Source organism: Kogia breviceps, chromosome 12 (genome assembly GCF_026419965.1).
Source record: "Kogia breviceps isolate mKogBre1 chromosome 12, mKogBre1 haplotype 1, whole genome shotgun sequence".
Lineage (NCBI taxonomy): Eukaryota > Metazoa > Chordata > Mammalia > Artiodactyla > Physeteridae > Kogia > Kogia breviceps.
In genome coordinates this window covers 72,308,840-72,328,867 of record NC_081321.1, presented here as the reverse complement: position 1 = coordinate 72,328,867, position 20,028 = coordinate 72,308,840, and positions in this window count along the sequence as shown.

Sequence of the window (20,028 nt, the reverse complement as noted above, 5' to 3'; positions counted from 1 at the left end):
AAGAATTAATTTTAGAAGAATAAGAGAGATACTGATATACATTGATGGTCTATGATATGCAGGGTGACTATACAACTACATAGAGAATATATGTTATTTAATAGACACCTAAAACTTGGGCATAATACATATCAAACAACTAATAATTTAGAGCTATAAAATAGTGTGATTCTAGTGTCACTAATCAACTCCTCCCAAGGATATTGGTGCACTCTTATCCACTCCTTGTCTTCTACTTCTCATGTTAATAATGACAGAGACAATTCATCCTGGAGTGGTCAAGTCCTTTCACTAGAGGTAACATACAAATTACAGCTATTTCTATGTCTCTAAGTTAAACCTAAGTGTTCAAATTTAAGACATAAGAACTGACTTCAACAATGGTTGTTCTCTTGCTTTAGCTGCATCTTTCTTTCTTTCCTACAACATAGATCTTTGCAAATACAAGGATTTCACTAGGTTCATTTTCTTCTGAGTCATTTTCTGAAAAATATCTGTTACAAAATAATTTCTCAGTGCTCTCCTAGAAGGTTGCTTAAAGACTTTTCTGACTATTGGTGGAAAGATAACATTAAGGACAAGATCTACAGAAAAGACTTTCCTTTCTTCATCCCTAAAACACTTTATGATTATGTAATTTGATTAAAAATTGAATATATCCTTGATAGTGTTATTTGAATCAATTTTGTTATGATTTTATAGTTTAATACCTTCATGCACTCTGAATTAGCTGTAGGAATTAGGTCATATAGAGATGTATCAACATTTCCCCTTAGGAGTTATTTGGTAATACTTATCAAATTTTTAATTGTACATGCCCTGGCATTCCTATTTATATGAAATTGTCCTTAGATATACATGTACAAATCCTTAAAGGTATACACAAAAGCACATTTATTGCAGCATAACTGGCATATTGGAAATAGTTTAAATGCCCATAAAAAGACATTTGGTATATTAATTTAGCAACCTTGCAATAGAATACTAAGCAATTTTAAAAAGAATGAGGTAGATTCTGTAAGAATCACTATAAGGAGATATCCGAAATATATTAAAGAAAACAAGCCATAGATTATTGTGTATAATACAATTACATTTGTGTTTAAATGTATGTCTTTGAAAATGCTTGTATGTGCATGGAACATTTCTAGAAGGATATGAAAGATATGGCTTACAGGGCTTATCTCTGGAGAATATGATTGAGGTAGGAGGAAGGAAGGAGGCTTTTCATGTATAAAGTCTACATTGGTTGACATTGTTAACCATGTATTATTTTTATAATAAGAAGTTTAGGGGACTTCCCTGGCAGTCCAGTGGTTAAGACTTCACCTTCCAATGCAGGGGTTTGAGGGTTCATTCCCTGGTCGGGGAGCTAAGATCCCACATGCCTCCCGGCCAAAAAACCAAAACATAAAACAGAAGCAATATTGTAACAAATTCAGTAAAGACATATATATATATATAAAGAAGTTTAGTATATGTTTTCCACGTTATTGAAAGAGTTTCATAAAATTAAGCACTCCTAACACCAAGCCCTTAAACAGAGAAAAGAGGTATTTTTACTGGATGCAGTGATCCCAGAAGAAAATACTGGCACTAGTTTCCCATGCCACTACTCTCCCAGTCTTGAGTCCACACAGCTTCCTCTGAAGGTTCAGGCATCCCCTAGGGGATGACTGTAATTGAAAATGAAGATCATGTAAATGACATCTTTTGATCTTGACTTGCATTTTAAATTTCTTAGGGCTGCTGTAACATATTACCGCAAGCTGGGTGGCTTAAAACAACAAAAAGTTATTCTCTCACAGTTCTGGACATTAGAAGTCCAAAATTAAAGTGCTGGCAGGGCCATGCTCTCTCTGAAAGCTTTAGGGGAGAATCTTTCCTTGCCTCTTCCTAGCTTCTGGTCATTGTTGGCAACCCTTGGCGTTCTTTGGCTGGCAGCTCAATCCAATCTTTGCCTCAGTCTTTACATGGCTTTTTCCCCTGCGGTTGTCACTGTATCCTTCTTACAAAAGTCAGACAGGATTAGGGTGGGCCCTAATCCAGTATGACTCCACCTTAACTTGATTACATCTGTAAAAACTCTGTCCAAATAAATTCACATTCACAGGTACTGGGAGTTAGGGCTTCAAGGTATGTTTTTGGTGGGACACAATTTAACCCACAACAACTTGATTTGGTTTAGATCCTCCGTTTTACATTGCTTATTCCATGAGATGAATCCTAAAGAATTATGTAGGGATCCGTGTAGCAGCTGAATCAGTGGTGTTGATCCCATAGGCATCTCAGCTTCTGATGGGGTTCAAGGCTCTGATGCTGCCCCTCTCCATCCTCCTCAAGGACACTTCTCTCTCCGTGTATTTATATCAGAAGTGGAGGCTTATCTTTCACTGGGCTTAACACTTCCTAAAACCCAATGTGAAGAGGGAAATACTTAAATACCCTTGGTTCAACAACTTTACATTATTGAGGATGATAATACTCAGGAATTACAACATTTTTATGGCTTAAACTTGCTATATGAAACTAATGATCTCTGATGTAGTGTGTATTTAAATACACTCATTATCTGAAACTAAGCACACAGAGTAGAACTCTTCTCTGTTAACAAGGGAAAATAGACATAACATCATACTTCAGAATTTCATGATAAATGCAAGCTAACATTGACTTCCGTTTTCACTTACGAAGGGAAGTGAAAGGGATGATCACAAAGAGCCACTTATGGAGTCTCCCACACACCCACATAAGCATGCTTTGGGTGAGTTTGCAGAGTTAGAATCCTTCTGCTCTTTGACTGTTGAAAAATCTCTTTGGCTGCTTAACTGTATGAATATTCTGGGCCTCCAGGGATATGAAAGCCAACCAACGGTAACATCTCTCCTGCTACCAATTCATGATAATGCTGGATAATACTTTTTTTTTTTAAGTTTTAAATACATAGCTGAGCTCACAAGAAAAAGAAAAAATATTTAAATCCCAGGTGTCAGAAATCAAGAGAAAATTAAAGCCACAGTGATAAACACCTGAGCAACCCAAAGACATCTTTGACCATAGAGAGGTATTAGCAGGTGGGGCTAATGTTTTGTTGTTAGTGTTTTATATTGTATTTTACTTTTAAATGGATAGTGCATCCACATGATTCAAAAATTAAAACTATATAGGAAGTTTTATTCTCACCCCATCGCTATCCACCACTTCCCCTTATTCTTATAAATAATGTATTTTACTAATTGATTATGATCATTCCAGTGCTAATTCAAAAGGATACATGCACCCCAATGTTCACTGCAGCACCATTTATATACAATAGCCAGGACATGGAATTAACTTGAATGTCCATTGACAGAGGAATGGATAAAGAAGATGTGGTACATATATACCATGGAATATTACTCAGCCATAAAAAAGAATGAGGAGGAGCTTCACAATGGCGGAAGAGTAAGACGTGGAGATCACCTTCACCCCCACAAATACATCAGAAATACATCTACATGTGGAACAACTCCTACAGAACACCTACTGAATGCTGGCAGAAGACCTCAGACCTCCCAAAAGGCAAGAAACTCCCCACGTACCTGGGTAGGGAAAAAGAAAAAAGGAAAAACAGAGACAAAAGAATAGGAACGGGGTCTGCACCAGTGGGAGGGAGCTGTGAAAGAGCAAAGGTTTCCACACACTAGAAGCCCCTTTGCGGGCAGAGACTGAGGGTGGCGGTGGTGGCGGGGGAAGCATCGGAGCCCCGGAGGAGAGCACAGGGGTGCAGAGGGCAAAGCGGAGAGATTCCCACACAGAGGATCCGAGCCGACCGTCACTCACCATCCGGAGAGGCTTGTCTGTTCACCCGCAGGGTGGGCGGGGCTGGAAGCTGAGGCTCAGACTTCGGAGGTCAGACCCCAGGGAGAGGACTGGGGTTGGCTGCGTGTACACAGCCTGAAGGGGTCTAGTGTGTCACTGCTAGCTGGGAGGGAGTCCGGGAAAAAGTCTGGAGATGCCAAAGAGGCAAGAGACTTTTTCTTGCCTCTTTGTTTCCTGGTGCGTGAGGAGAGGGGATTAACAGTGCTGCTTAAAGGAGCTCCAGAGAAGGGAGCGAGCCGCAGCTATCAGCGCGGACCCCAGAGACTGACATGGGACGCTAAGGCCACTGCTGCCACCACCAAGAAGCCTGTGTGCGAGCACAGGTCACTATCCACACCACCCCTCCTGGGAGCCTGTGCAGCCCGCCACTGCCAGGGTCCCATGATCCAGGGACAACTTCCCTGGAAGAACTCACGGCATGCCTCAGGCTGGTGCAACATCACTCTGGGCTCTGCCGCCACAGGCTCGCCCCGAACTCTGTACCCCTGCCCCTGCCACCCCCACCCCCAGCCTGAGTGAGCCAGAGCCCCCGAATCAGCTGCTCCTTTAACCCTGTCCTGTCTGAGCAAAGAACAGACGCCCTCAGGCAACCTACATGCAGAGGTGGGTCCAAATCCAAAGCTGAATCCCAGGAGCTGTGCAAACAAAGTAGAGAAAGGGAAATTTCTCCCAGCAGCCTCAGGAGCGGCGGATTAAATCTTCACAATCACCTTGATGTACCCTGCATCTGTGGAATAACTGAATAGACAATGAATCATCCCAAATTGAGGAGGTGGACTTTGGGAGTTAGGATATATATATATTTTCCCCTTTTTCTCTTTTTATGAGTGTGTATCTGTATGCTTCTGTGTTTGGTTTTGTCTGTATAGTTTTGCTTTTACCATTTGTCCTATGGTTCTGTCTATACTTTTTTTTTTTTTTTAAGTATAGTTTTTAGCGCTTGTTATCATTGGTGGATTTGTTTTTTGGTTGGGTTGCTCTCTTCTTTTTTATATTACTTTAAAAAAATTTTAATAAATATTTTAAATTTTATTTTATTATGTTTTATCTCCTTTCTTTCTTTCTTTCTTTTTCTCCTTTTATTCTGAGCTGTGTGAATGACAGGCTCTTGGTACAGGTGGTGTCAGACCTGTGCCTCTGAGGTGGGAGAGCCAAGTTCAGGACACTGGTCCACAAGAGACCTCCCAGCTCCATGTAATATCAAAAGGCAAAAATCTCCCAGAGATTTCCATCTCAATGCCAAGACCAGCTCCACTCAACGACCAGCAAGCTACAGTGCTGGACACCCTATGCCAAACAACTAGTAAGACAGGAACAAAACCCCACCCATTAGCACAGAGGCTGCCTAATGTCATAATAAGGTCACAGACACCCCAAAACACACCACCAGACATGGACCTTCCCACCAGAAAGACAAGATCCAGCCTCATCCACCAGAACACAGGCACTAGTCCCCTCAACCAGGAAGCCTACACAACCCACTGAACCAACCTTAGCCACTGGGGGCAGACACCAAAAACAATGGGACCTATGAACATGCAGCCTGTGAAAAGGAGACCCCAAACACAGTAAGTTAAGCAAAATGAGAAGACAGAGAAACACAGCAGATGAAGGAGCAACTAAAAACCCACCAGACCTAACAAATGAAGAGGAAATAGGCAGTCTACCTGAAGAAGAATTCAGAATAATGATAGTAAAGATGATTCAAAATCTTGGAAATAGAATGGAGAAAATACAAGAAACGTTTAACAAGCACCTAGAAGAACTAAAGAGCAAACAAACAGTGATGAACAACACAATAAATGAAATTAAAAATTCTCTAGAAGAGATCAATAGCAGAATAACTGAGGTAGAAGAATGGATAAGTAACCTGGAAGATAAAATAGTGGAAATAACTACTGCAGCGCAGAATAAAGAAAAAAGAATGAAAAGAATTGAGGACAGTTTCAGAGACCTCTGGGACAACATTAAATGCACCAACACTCGAACTATAGGGGTCTCAGAAGAAGAAGAGAAAAAGAAAAGGACTGAGAAAATATTTGAAGAGATTATAGTTGAAAACTTCCCTAGTATGGGAAAGGAAATAGTTAATCAACTCCAGGAAGCACAGAGAGTCCCATACAGGATAAATCCAAGGAGAAACACACCAAGACACATATTAATCAAACTATCAAAAATTAAAAACAAAGAAAAAATATTAAAAGCAGCAAGGGAGAAACAACAAATAACACACAAGGGAATCCTCATAAGGTTAACAGCTGATCTTTCAGCAGAAACTCTGCAAACCAGAAATGAATGGCAGGACATATTTAAAGTGATGAAGGGGAAAAACTTACAACCAAGATTACTCTACCAAGCAAGGATCTCATTCAGATTTGATGGAGAAATTAAAACCTTTACAGACAAGCAAAAGCTAATAGAATTCAGCACCACCAAACCAGCTTTACAACAAATGCTAAAGGAACTTCTCTAGGCAGGAAACACAAGAGAATGAAAAGACCTACAATAACAAACCCAAAACAATTTAGAAAATGCAAATAGGAACTACATATCGATAATTACCTTAAAGTAAATGGAGTAAATGTTCCAACCAAAAGAGATAGACTGGCTGAATGGATACAAAACCAAGATCCATATATATGTTGTCTACAAGATACACACTTCAGACCTAGGGACATATACAAACTGAAAGTGAGGGGATGGAAAAAGATATGTAAATGGAAACCAAAAGAAAGCTGGAGTAGCAATTCTCATATCAGACAAAATAGGCTTTAAAACAAAGACTATTACTAGAGACAAAGAAGGACACTACCTAATGATCAAGGGATTAATCCAAGAAGAAGATATAACAATTGTAAATATTTATGCACCCAATATAGGAACACCTCAATACTAACAGCCATAAAAAGGGAAATCAACAGTAACACAATCATAGTAGGGGACTTTAACACCCCATTTTCACCAATGGACAAATCATCCAAAATGAAAATAAATAAGTGAACACAAGCTTTAAACGATACATTAAACAAGATGGACTTAATTGATATTTACACGACAGTCCATCCAAAAGTAACAGAATATACTTTCTTCTCAAGTGCTCATGGAACATTCTCCAGGATAGATCATATCGTGGGTCACAAATCAAGCCCTGGTAAATTTAAGAAAATTGAAATCATATCAAGTATCTTTTCTAACCACAATGCTATGAGACTAGATATCAATTACAGGAAAAAATCTGTAAAAAATACAAACACATGGAGGACAAACCATACACTACTTAATAACCAAGAGATCACTGAAGAAATCAAAGAGGAAATCAAAAATTACCTAGAGGGCTTCCCTGGTGGTGCAGTGGTTGAGAGTCTGCCTGCCGATGCAGGGGACATGGGTTTGTGCCCCGGTCCAGGAAGATCCCACATGCTGTGGAGCAGCTAGGCCTGTGAGCCATGGCCACTGAGCCTGTGTGTCCGGAGCCTGTGCTCCTCAACAGGAGAGGCCACAACAGTGAGAGGCCCACGTGCCGCAAAAAAAAAAAAATTACCTAGAAACAAATGACAATGAAAACACGATGATCCCAAACCTATGGGATGCAGCAAAAGCAGTTCTAAGAGGGAAGTTTATAGCCATACAATCCTACGTTAAGAAACAAACATCTCAAATAAACAACCTAACCTTACACCTAAAGCAATTAGAGAAAGAACAAAAACCCCCCAAAGTTAGCAGAAGGAAAGAAATAAAATCAGATCAGAAATAAATGAAAAATAAATGAAGGAAACGATAGTAAAGATCAATAAAACAAAAAGCTCGTTCTTTGAGAAGATAAACAAAATTGATAAACCATTAGCTAGACTCATTGAGAAAAAAAAGGAAGAAGACTCAAATCAATAGAATTAGAAATGAAAAAGAAGTAATAACTGACACTGCAGAAATACAAAGGATCATGAGAGATTACTACAAGCAACTCTATGCCAATAAAATGGACAACCTGGAAGAAATGGACAAATTCTTAGAAATGCTCAACCTTCTGAGACTGAACCAGGAAAAATAGAAAATATAAACAGACCAATCACAAGCACTGAAATGGAAACTGTGATTAAAAATCTTCCAACAAACAAAAGCCCAGGACCAGATGGCTTCACAGGTGAATTCTATCAAACATTTAGAGAAGAGCTAACACCTATCCTTCTCAAACTCTTCCAAAAGATAGCAGAGGGAGGAACACTCCCAAACTCATTCTACAAGGCCACCATCACCCTGATACCAAAACCAGACAACGATGTCACAAAGAAAGAAAACTACAGGCCAATATCACTGATGAATATAGATGCAAAAATCCTTAACAAAATACTAGCAAACAGAGTCCAACAGCACATAAAAAGGCTCATACACCATGATCAAGTGCGGTTTATCCCAGGAATGCAAGGATTCTTCAATATATGCAAATCAATCAATGTGATATACCATATTAACAAACTGAAGAATAAAAACCATATGATCATCTCAATAGATGCAGAGAAAGCTTTTGACAAAATTCAACACCCATTTATGATAAAAACCCTCCAGACAGTAGGCATAGAGGGAACTTACCTCAACATAATAAAGGCCATATATGACAAACCCACAGCCAACATCGTCCTCAATGGTGAAAAACTGAAACCATTTCCACTAAGATCAGGAACAAGACAAGGTTGCCCACTCTCACCACTCTTATTCAACATAGTTTTGGAAGTTCTAGCCATAGCAATCAGAGAAGAAAAAGAAATAAAAGGAATCCAAATTGGAAAAGAAGAAGTAAAGCTGTCACTGTTTGCAGATGACATGATACTATACATACAGAATCCTAAAGAGGCTACCAGAAAACTACTAGATCTAATCAATGAATTTGGTAAACTAGCAGGATACAAAATTAATGCACAGAAATCTCTTGCATTCCTATACACTAATGATGAAAAATCTGAAAGTGAAATTAAGAAATCATTCCCATTTACGATTGCAACAAAAAGAATAAACTATCTAGGAATAAGCCTACCTAAGGAGACAAAAGACCTGTATGCAGAAAATTATAAGACACTGATGAAAGAAATTAAAGTTGATACAAACAGATGGAGAGATATGCCATGTTCTTGGATTGGAAGAATCAACATTGTGAAAATGACTATACTACCCAAAGCAATCTACAGGTTCAATGCAATCCCTATCAAACTACCACTGGCATTTTTCACAGAACTAGAACAAAAAAATTCACAATTTGTATGGAAACACAGAGACCCCAAATATCCAAAGCAATCTTGAGAAAGAAAAATGGAGCTGGAGGAATCAGTCTCCCAGATTTCAGACTATACTACAAAGCTACAGTAATCAAGACAGTATGGTACTGACAAAAAAACAGAAATATAGATCAATGGAACAGGCTAGAAAGCCCAGAGATAAACCCACGCACATATGGTCACCTTATTTTTCATAAAGGAGGCTACACTATACAATGGAGAAAAGACAGCCTCTTCATTAGGTGGTTCTGGGAAAACTGGACAGCTACATGTAAAAGAATGAAATTAGAACACTCCATAACACCATACACAAAAATAAACTCAAAATGGATTAAAGACCTAAATGTAAGGCCAGACACTATCAAACTCTTAGAGGAAAACATAGGCAGAACACTCTATGATATAAATCACCACAAGATCCTTTTTGACCCATCTCCTAGTGAAATGGCAATAAAAACAAAAATAAACAACTGGGACCTAATGAAACTTAAAAGCTTTTGCACAGCAAAGGAAACCATAAACAAGATGAAAAGACAACCTTCAGAATGGGAGAAAATATTTGCAAATGAAGCAACTGACAAAGGATTAATCTCCAAAATTACAAGCAGCTCATGCAGCTCAATATCAAAAAAAAAACAACAACCCAATCCAAAAATGGGCAGAAGACCTAAATAGACATTTCTCCAAAGAAGATATATAGATTGCCAACAAACACATGAAAGAATGCTCAACACCATTAATCATTAGAGAAATGCAAATCAAAACTACAGTGAGATATCATCTCACACTGGTCAGAATGGCCATCATCAAAAAATCTAGAAACAATAAATGCTGGAGAGGGTGTGGAGAAAAGGGAACCCTCTTGCACTGTTGGTGGGAATGTAAATTGATACAGCCACTATGGAGAACAGTATGGAGGTTCCTTAAAAAACTAAAACTAGAACTACCATACAACCTAGCAATCCCACTACTGGGCATATACCCTGACAAAACCAGAATTCAAAAAGAGTAATGTACCACAATGTTCTTTGCAGCTCTATTTACAATAGCCAGGACCTGGATGCAACCTAGGTGTCCAGCAATAGATGAATGGATAAAGAAGATGCGGCACATATATACAATGGAATATTACTCAGCCATAAAAGGAAACGAAATTGAGTTATTTGTAGTGAGGTGGATGGACCTAGAGTTTGTCATACAGAGTGAAGTAAGTCAGAAAGAGAAAAACAAATACCGTATGCTAAAACATATATATGGAATCTACAAAACAACGAAAAAAATGGTCATGAAGAACCTAGGGGCAAGATGGGAATAAAGACGCAGACCTACTAGAGAATGGACTTGAGGATACGGGGTGTGGGAAGGGTAAGCTGGGATAAAGTGAGAGAGTGGCATGGACATATATACACTACCAATCATAAAATAGATAGCTAGTGGGAAGCAGCCGCATAGCACAGGGAGATCAGCCTGGTGTTTTGTGACCACCTAGAGGGGTGGGATAGGGAGTGGGGAGGGAGGGAGATGCAAGAGGGAATATATGTATATGTATAAGTGATTCACTTTGTTATAAAGCAGAAATTAACACACTATTGTAAAGCAATTATACTCCAATAAAGATGTTAAAAAAATTTTTTTAAAGATGTAATAGATTTGCCACAAATGTTTTTTATCAAAATATAACAAGCCTCACAAATAAATGCAAACTTGGGAAAAGTTAAAAAAAAAAAAAAAAGGAACGAAATAATGTCATTTGCAACAACATGGATGGACCTAGAATTTGTCATACTGAGTGAAGTAAATCAGACAGAGAAAGACAAATATCATATGATATCGCTTATATGTGGAATCTAAAAATAAGTTATTACATGAAGAATTTTATGACCAGTGAAGTTGAAGTTGTATAATACATTTGTGTGTACACCTGAATGTGTTATGCACAGGAACAGAAAATATACAATATAAATATTGTTTGTGTCTGAACACAATGGGTGAAGCCAGATTAAGAAATCAGCAATGTAGAAATCACTGCTTGATATTTTTAACAGTGAACACTGAAACCAGTGAAACACAAATATACATGTAAACAGTATTTCAAATAGATTTGCAAAATTAAATGCAAAGTTTGAGATCATCATAAAAAAAATTTACAACCCAGTTGTTCAGAATAAAAAGAAAAATGGATAAGCAAATGTCCCCAACATCTTCACCTTCATCTTCCATAGGGAGAATTTTTCAAAACCATTTACCATTGGGGGTGGCTGTGGCACCAACCTATCTCTCTGTAAACTGATAATTAAGGAAAGATGTTAAGACTTTATCCTGCCTTTTTATAGGAAATGTATGATAGGGAAAGCAAATAGCCCTAGTAGATGAAGGAAATGTTCTTTCAATGAAAAATTCCAGGTAACACAAAAAGCAGAATCACTGAATAACCAATTACTAAGCATCTACTTCTTAGCTAAACAGTAGGTGTCTAAGTAAAGACATAAAATACACAATCCCTTTCCCACCCACTTTAGCCTTAATCTCTTCTAGGGAGAGGCAGAGACAGCATACCTTTTTCCTTTTCTGTCTTTATTTTTCCCCTTTTGTATTCTCATTTTTCTATTCTAGCCATAGCTGGCTAAAATATCCTGGATTTTTATAGAAGTTTCATTGTAATATTTATTATTTTAATTATTCTAAATATGTTTTAATTAATAGATCAAAGTAAAAAGAACAGCATAATATTTTTTTCACATCTAGTTCACACAGCCCAAAAAGTATGATGTAGATTTAGCCAGTATTTTCCCAATATTATAAAGAAAATCATGAATAGTTAAAGAACATGCTCAAGAACACACATGTACAAAATAGAGAAGGAAATATTAAACTTTGTACTTCTTTGCTAAATTTCCTTTGCTATTATAGTTATAATATTTTTCATACTTCCAAGCCAATTCACAAAGTTTAACAGTAAACATAGGTTAGCAGAGGAACCTGAAGATAGTTTTACCTGATTTACTTTATCCAGAACATTTCCATCATGGAAAAGAACAAAATACCTGCTGCAAACAGCTTCCTAAAATTTGGAAAATTTTAGTAGTTGTAATTTTAGCAATTTCTTTTCAGCCTTGTGCAAGTCATTGCACCGACATGCTGAGAAAAACAACTATGAGACAGAAAAGTCTAGATAATAAGAATTGTTTACAGTGTTAGAGTTCTGATTTTTAAGATTTTTTCAAATTTAGTAGGATGTGTTTTATTAATCTCAGGCATTATGGCTTTATTATAAATGTAGGTCTTTTCTGGAAGTAAATATTTTATCCAACTCTAAAGTCCTAAAGAAGGTAATTATTTCTTATAAAAGTATTTGCTAAATTGAAAGGATGTGCTTAATGCATTCAGGAAGTTTATAAATAATAAAAATGCAAATACTTCAACACATCAGTAGCAAAGTCTGTCAAAGCTTTAAAAGGAACAGAGAGGTTTGATACTATTTAAAATATTTCAGATCATAGAAAAAGAAAGAAAAATTCTGTAGTCTATATAACAATGAATACAAAAAGAAAAACTATAGTTCAAATGCAACATTATTCCAAAACTTTTAATATTAGAAAATAGAACTCACCTGCCTATTACAGGAATCATACAGTATAATAAAGAGAAATTAAATTCAGGAATGAAAGAAAGATTTAATCTTAGGATATCTATTAATATCATTTCTTTAATAATAGGTTAAAAGAAAAAGCTTTAATCATCTTCACAGAGGTCAAAAAGGAATTTGATGTATCTGCTAGCCATTACTATTTTTTTAACATTATTATGTTAGACCTAGTAGGATATATACTTGACATTATATTTAAATATATATCAAAATTAAAAAGCCATCATAACAGTAAAATTCTAAAAAATATTGTCATGAAACGCAGGAGAAGACAAAGACCCAGAATTTTTCCTCCTTCCTTAAGTGGTTATGGGGACACTTGCATGGTGACTTGAGAGAGACACATTGCTTCAATACAGGGGATGTGAAGGTCTTGGCTACTTGATTGCCCAGGCCCAACCCCAAATGGACTATTTCCATAGTTTGATGGATTGCTGCTTTACCTGTCCAGCCTCATGACTTTGCGGGTCAGAGCATAAGGAGATGCATCATGATGATATCCCATGGTCCCCAGTAGTATGCCAAGAGCTTTTTTTTTGAATGTTGAATAGGTTCTGCTTTCTATGCCACAAGAAGTATGGTCCTGCTCTAGAAGCCAAGGGATCTGGTCTGCAACTCTCCTGTCAGGACATGCCAGAGAGTCCTAATCTACCATACTCTTACTTTCAACAGCATGGTACTTGCATATTAAAATCTAGAGAAAAGTTCCAGAAAAAACATTATCAAAATTGACCCAACTAAAAATAGGAAACATTAATAGATCGACAATCATTATGGAAATAGAAGCAGTAGTCAAATTAACCTCCAAAATATGCAAATTTTACTATTTCAAACACACCTGGATCTTTACATAGATTGATTGGGTTATAACATGTCTTAACAAATTTCAAAATAAAGGTATTCTATGCCACACATTCTCTGGCCACAATTCAATTAAGTTAAAAATAAATTTAAAAATACATATTTGAACATTTAAAAGTATACTTCTAATTTTTCATGGTTAAAAAAGAAGTCAGTAGGTAAATTAGAAAGATTTTGAATTGAATCATAAAAATATTCCATAATTAAAACTATGGAATGCAGGGAAGATGGTGCTTTGAGAAGAATTTGTAGCTTTGGATGTTTCTATTAGAAAATAAGGGAGCCTGAAGTGAGCTAAGTGCACAATTTAATAAGTTTAAAAAGCGAACACAATAAATCCAAGGAAAGCAGTAGGAAGGTACTAGGGAAAGAAGAGAAATCAATGAAACTGAAAATAATACAGAGGATCAAGAAACCAACCAAGTAGATGCGTCTCTGGTGAGATTAATCAAGAGAAAAACTAGAAGATGCAAGTAAATGTATTAATCAAAACCACCAATTAATGCAAAGTTAAATGAGAATAAGAGTATTTTTAGCAACAACTCTAAGCCAATATATTTGAAAACTTGGATGAAAGGACAATTTCATATAGCAACATAGCTTAGAAAAAATGGAATCATAAAGAGAACGCCTAAAACAATTAACAGGTTGAAGCATTTGATAACAAAAAAATCCCATGTTTTGGGCTTCCCTGGTGGTGCAGTGGTTGAGAGTCCGCCTGCCGATGCAGGGGACGCGGGTTCGTGCCCCGCTCCGGGAGGATCCCACATGCCGCGAAGTGGCTGGGCCCGTGAGCCGGGGCCCGCAGAGCCTGCGTGTCCGGAGCCTGTGCTCCGCAAAGGGAGAGGCCACGGCAGTGAGAGGCCCGCGTACCGCCAAAAAAAAAAAAAAGAAAATCCCATGTTTAAACTTGTAGATTGCAGGGAAAATTATGTTTTATATGGTGCCAAAACAAGGCAGGTGCCTTATTGGACAACACTTGGCCTCCTCTGGATCTACCCCATCCACTGTCCTGGGTAATCTCATCACAATCAGCTAGGAAGTATTGAGCCGTCTAAATGAAGAAGGGAATTGTCCCATTTCACAGTCTATTTTCTGTTGAAATTCTGAGAAGTTAAAATGCATTTTGGAGGACAACATCCTTAAACTTGATAGTTTAAATAAAGTTAACAACATATGCAAGATATAAATCATTTATCACATTTTCTTTCCTTAACTGCTCCATGTGCAAAAAGATTCCCTCTATGTCAAATCTCAGTATGTCTAAGGTATTGGTGATGCTACACAGCCATGGTTAAACCCTTGAGTTAAAATGGAGATTCACTGGTAACCCCAGATATTTGAAACAAGTTATTTATAGTAGGACAAGGACTTATTGTTATCACAATGCCTCTGTATAATTCTTATTAAAGAAGTTTGTGCTTTAACTATTGAAGCATATACTCTTGTCTAAATAAAGGAAGGAGGTAAATTGATTTCTGCTTGGTGAGGTAGGAAACATAGCATGTTAGAAGTGTGAGAAGGAGAAAGATTCAATTTTAATGGATTTAAAGATTACATTCACACAAGGAAGATGATGAGTTGAGGTAACTTATCAAATAATTCTGTAAAACAAACACAGCAACAACAAAAACTCAGAAAACTCCACTATCCTACAAAGCACGTGTATTGTGAGGACTAATCTTAACTTATCTTAACTTTTCCTGAAAGGCATTCAAGTTCAGTTTTAATTACAATTATTAAATACACTAAATTTGCTTTCAATTTCTTCTTTTATTACTTCTCTTTTTGCTTTTGCTCTCTTTTTCTAGGCATCAATCCTAATACCCCATCTTTACTCTCTTCTCCCAAGTTTGCCTCATTCAAGCACTGTCCCAAGTTCCAAAATAACTTCATACTTTTTTTTCAAAGTTTAAGGATTTCCGCTTGTGACTTATGGCATTTCCAGCTATGACACATCTAACAGTTGTAGTTCACATCTGCAGCTCCCATGGGCATTCTGAGCATGAGAGATTTGACTCTTCCTTCTCTCAAGAAACAATTACAGGATGCAGAGGACTGAAAGGGATATGGGTCCAAGAAAATAAAATCCTCTCTGGGTTTTAAAGTATATCATTAGTATTAGTATTAGTAGTACTATCACTAGTAGCATAAGTTGTAATACTTCTCAACTGATCATACATCGGTATGTGAAGACAGCATAGTTAAGAGTGGTGAATTAGAGAAAATAGTAATAATTCTGATTAGGCTGATTCATCCTAAGGCAAACAATACTGACAGTCTCTCTTAGGAAACCTGAAAATTTTTTTCAACCACTTTTCTTTCTAAAGATCAAGTTGCAAATTGAGAAATTCCATGAAAAATGAATATACACAATTTTGCCTCTTTGTATCTATTTGCCTTGCTTTTATCTCCTGGTTTTAGAGCGTACTTAATTGTAAATAGAGGGATAGTTAATTTGTCAATGGGGCAGGATATTTGAACTTGCCTATAGGACCCATGGGAAGGAAACTGATTTACTTAGATGTCAATTCATTTTCTTTTGTGAAAGTGAAAAAAAAAATAAGGAGTTAGATAAAGACTAAAGGAGTTGAAGTAAATTACTCAGATGTCTTGAGGATAAATATATACTAATACACAACTGGAGTTTTCTAAATAGGAGGGAGGAAGGAAGGAAAGAAGGAAGGGGAGAGAGAGAGAAAAAGGGAAAGAAAAAATACAGGGAAGGAGGGAGGGAGAAGTTAAGGGGAAAAAAAGATAATTTCATAACAAGATATTGTGTCTTCAAGGGAACTATCAACTCCTGGAGGAGGTCAGGGACTAAATTTTATACGGTATTGCTTTTGAATCTTCTCCTGAATCTACTCCAGCAGTGGGTAGATGGTAAGCATCCAATAAATACACATTGTTTGTTAGAAATAATCAAGTTTATAAGATATATGGGAGATTTTTGTTTTCTTTTAGAGAAATCCCAAGCTATGAAAGAGAAAAATAATGTATTTTTCACAAAGTTGCCCAAGCTACAGCAGAAGGGGCTCATATTTTTCCTGTGAGATGGTTCCATTTGATGCTTTACATGCAGCATCAACCCATGGTTACCCTGCCAAGTTCAGGCAACTCATAGGTCAGGCTATCGAGGGGAGATCTCCAGGGGCTAAAATATTTAATAAAAGGAGTGATATAATGAGCCAGAGCATTCTCCTCTCCTTTATCACTGATGTTTAACCTCTCCTAAGCATAACAATTGCTTTCCTGTACATTACTTTCAAGATTAAGTGCCCGTAGAATTTATTGTGCCTAAAATGACTCAAAAATGGGGTTCAGACACATAATTTTAATCTAGTCAGGATCTGAGTAAATTAATTATATCTCAATGAGTCTAAAATCAAGAGACTGTCCTTGGGAAAAGACAGAAAAATTCAGATGTGTAAAGTAAATAATGTAGAGTTGACTATGTCTAATCAATGAGAACATTTTTTTCCAGATCCTTAGCTGCTAAATTAACTATCATTCTTTCTCTGAAAACCAGCTCAAATAAATGGATTTATCATATAACCATAGGGAATTAATTAGTTAAAAAACCATGTATGAATGAATCTTATGGCAAGCATAGTAGTAGATACCACGAAGAAAAAAATAAAGAAATGACCCCTTCTTTCTCTAGTAAAGAATGGAGAGAAATGAACAGATTTTTTTAATTCCACAAACACTTCTGAACATTTACTATGTGCTAAACATATGATAGCTTCTGAAGTTGAAGAAATGGAGAAGACAGACCCAGACCCGGCTTAAAGAAGTTCAGCATTGGGTGGGGGCACAGAATATAAAGAAGCAATTACCGTATGGTTTAATAGACACTAAGGAGGTATTAACTGGATGCTATGAAAAATAGCTGATTACTGACACACAGGACATTTGCAATTCAAAATTAAGTACAACAACAGGAGTATAAATATGTGATGTGGGAGCATAAAGGGCTTCAAAACACTTACTGGAAAAGTCAGGGAAGGCTTCCTGGAGAAGGTGATATTTGAGCTGTGGTAGAAAAGTTGTGTAGGATATGCCAGGTGAAAAAAATTCAGGTGGGGGTGACAGAAGGAACAACGTATCAGAAGCCATAAATCTGTCAACAAGCCTGACTTGGGCAGGTAGCACTAAGAAGAACAGTAGGGTACATATCAGGGAGTGGTGTAAATGACACCAGAATGAGAGCTTAGTTACAGAATGTGAATGGTGACTTGGAATAAACCAGAAAAGAGATGCACTTTTTCCTGTAGGCAGGGAGCCAAAATAACTAAGCAGACGAAGAATGTGATCAATATATTTTTTCCCTGTCTCTCTCTCTCTTCTTTCCTTCCTTCCTTCCTTCCTTCCTTCCTTCCTTCCTTCCTTCCTTCCTTCCTTCCTTCCTTCCTTCCTTCCTTCCTACCTTCCTTCTTTCCTTCCTTCCACTGTTCTGTAGAAAATGAACGGGAGTGAAATGAGACATAGAGGAGAGAAAACCCAGTTAGGAGATAGTTGCTGAAGTTCAAATGAACAACAACAAGCATCTGGGAAAAGGCAGTGACAGTGGAAATGAAGAGGTGAAGACAAAATAGAAAAGCATTTCTGGGGTAGAAGTCGTAAGTTTTGGTTAGGACATGAGTGAGACATGTCCTAGAGACAAATAATAAAATGTAAGAATCAAGAAGACTGAGAAGATTTTCAGCTTAAAGCCTAAGCAACATCATTGACTTAGATGAACGATTCAGGAGACAAGTAGTTTTAGGAGCGAGGAAAGTTTTAGGAAGGAAAAAGATGTCTACTTTGCAAATTTAAATTATAGGTATCTTTACAGATATTAAAGAAATGAAAGAGGACATTTCAAGTGGTTGATTTTCCAATGCATTGTCCAGTGTGCAGGGAGAGGTTCTTCTGGCTCTGAAAATGAAAGTGGTACACATAGGAGCCTAGAGGTGGAGAGTGAGGGAACTGAAGGAATTTTCTAATGAACTTTCCTTCCTCTGATAAGAAGAGGCATTGTTACCTGCTGAGTTCAGGGTAAGGTCAGGCTGAGGTTAAGAAAAGTGAATAGGGATTGGGGAGACCATTTGAACGTGGAGAATGAGAAGGAAAATTTACCAAGTATAAGTGAAAGATTTACCTTGTAGCCAAAGTCAAGATGAGAATAAAATGCTTAAATTTATAGTTACATGGTGCTCTACACCAAAAGAGAAGAAAGTAAGTGATTGGGTTATTCTAGAAGGGTGGAATTCAACTCCTCTCTGGAAAGCCACAATTGGAAAGTTTGTAAAGTTGTGTCACAAGCTAAAAACACATGTACTAACGTCTCTGGGATTCGTAAATAGATTAGATTTGGTTAAATACCTATGTATGGGAGAGAACTGAAGAGCATTTTTGGCTGGAAGGAACCAGACAGACCAAAATGAGCTCTATTGGTCATTAAAATATCATCGCTAACAGAAAACTGCTACACTAGATCAACTTGTGCTATTTTAGCCAGTTTAGAAAGGTGAAATTTATCTTAAAATGTATCTTAATTAAAGATACAAAGCAGCTAATGATCTACTTAATTCATTATGTTTAACTAGTCTTGACTTTTCAACTACATGATATCTTTAAAGAGTGTTCTATTTTCAGCCATTCTCTAAATAAAAATACATTCACGTTAGGACTTCTGATTGAATGTAGCCAAAACTTTCTTTTGTTCTACTTGGTCCTTGACCAGTATCCTGAGTTTAGACAACATGATGCATACTGACTGGCTATTGACCTCTCGCTGACTCGGCTCCAGGCTCCAATTAATATTAAATACAAATGGAGAATCTACAGCGGAACACACAGGCATTATTTTATTCCTTTGTCCCTTGACACTTTAAGCTGAGAGAAGTGCCAACAGAAACGTAGCAGAGCACAAACATTCACTGCTTGATATGCATGGGCTTATCTTGTTGTTGGCTTATGTGTGACCTTTTCTGAATGGCACAAAAGGTATTGCTTGAGATATTTAGGCAAAATATTCATGCTCAACTTTGTCTAAGCACACAAATCTCCTTGTATCATGAACAATTATATTTCGTTTTGTTTTGAAAGAGGATTAGCTCCTTAAAGGATAAAAGGACATCCTAAACATTATAAAGTGAAATTTACAAGTTAAATATGTTAAGTGAATGTTCGGAAGCCAAGCACACAAGTTTGGAAAAGGAGCTATAATACAGCTTAGGTCCATGTGGACATAAAACTACTAAAGAAAATTCTCCTCCTCTCTATTAAAAAAATAGGGAAACCAAAGTAGGGGATGAGAGGCTAATGGTGGGACTGGAGATGGGGGATGAGGTTAACTCTTAGGAAGTAAGATTGAAGAATGAAGATGGAGTTTCTCTGGCTGAAGGT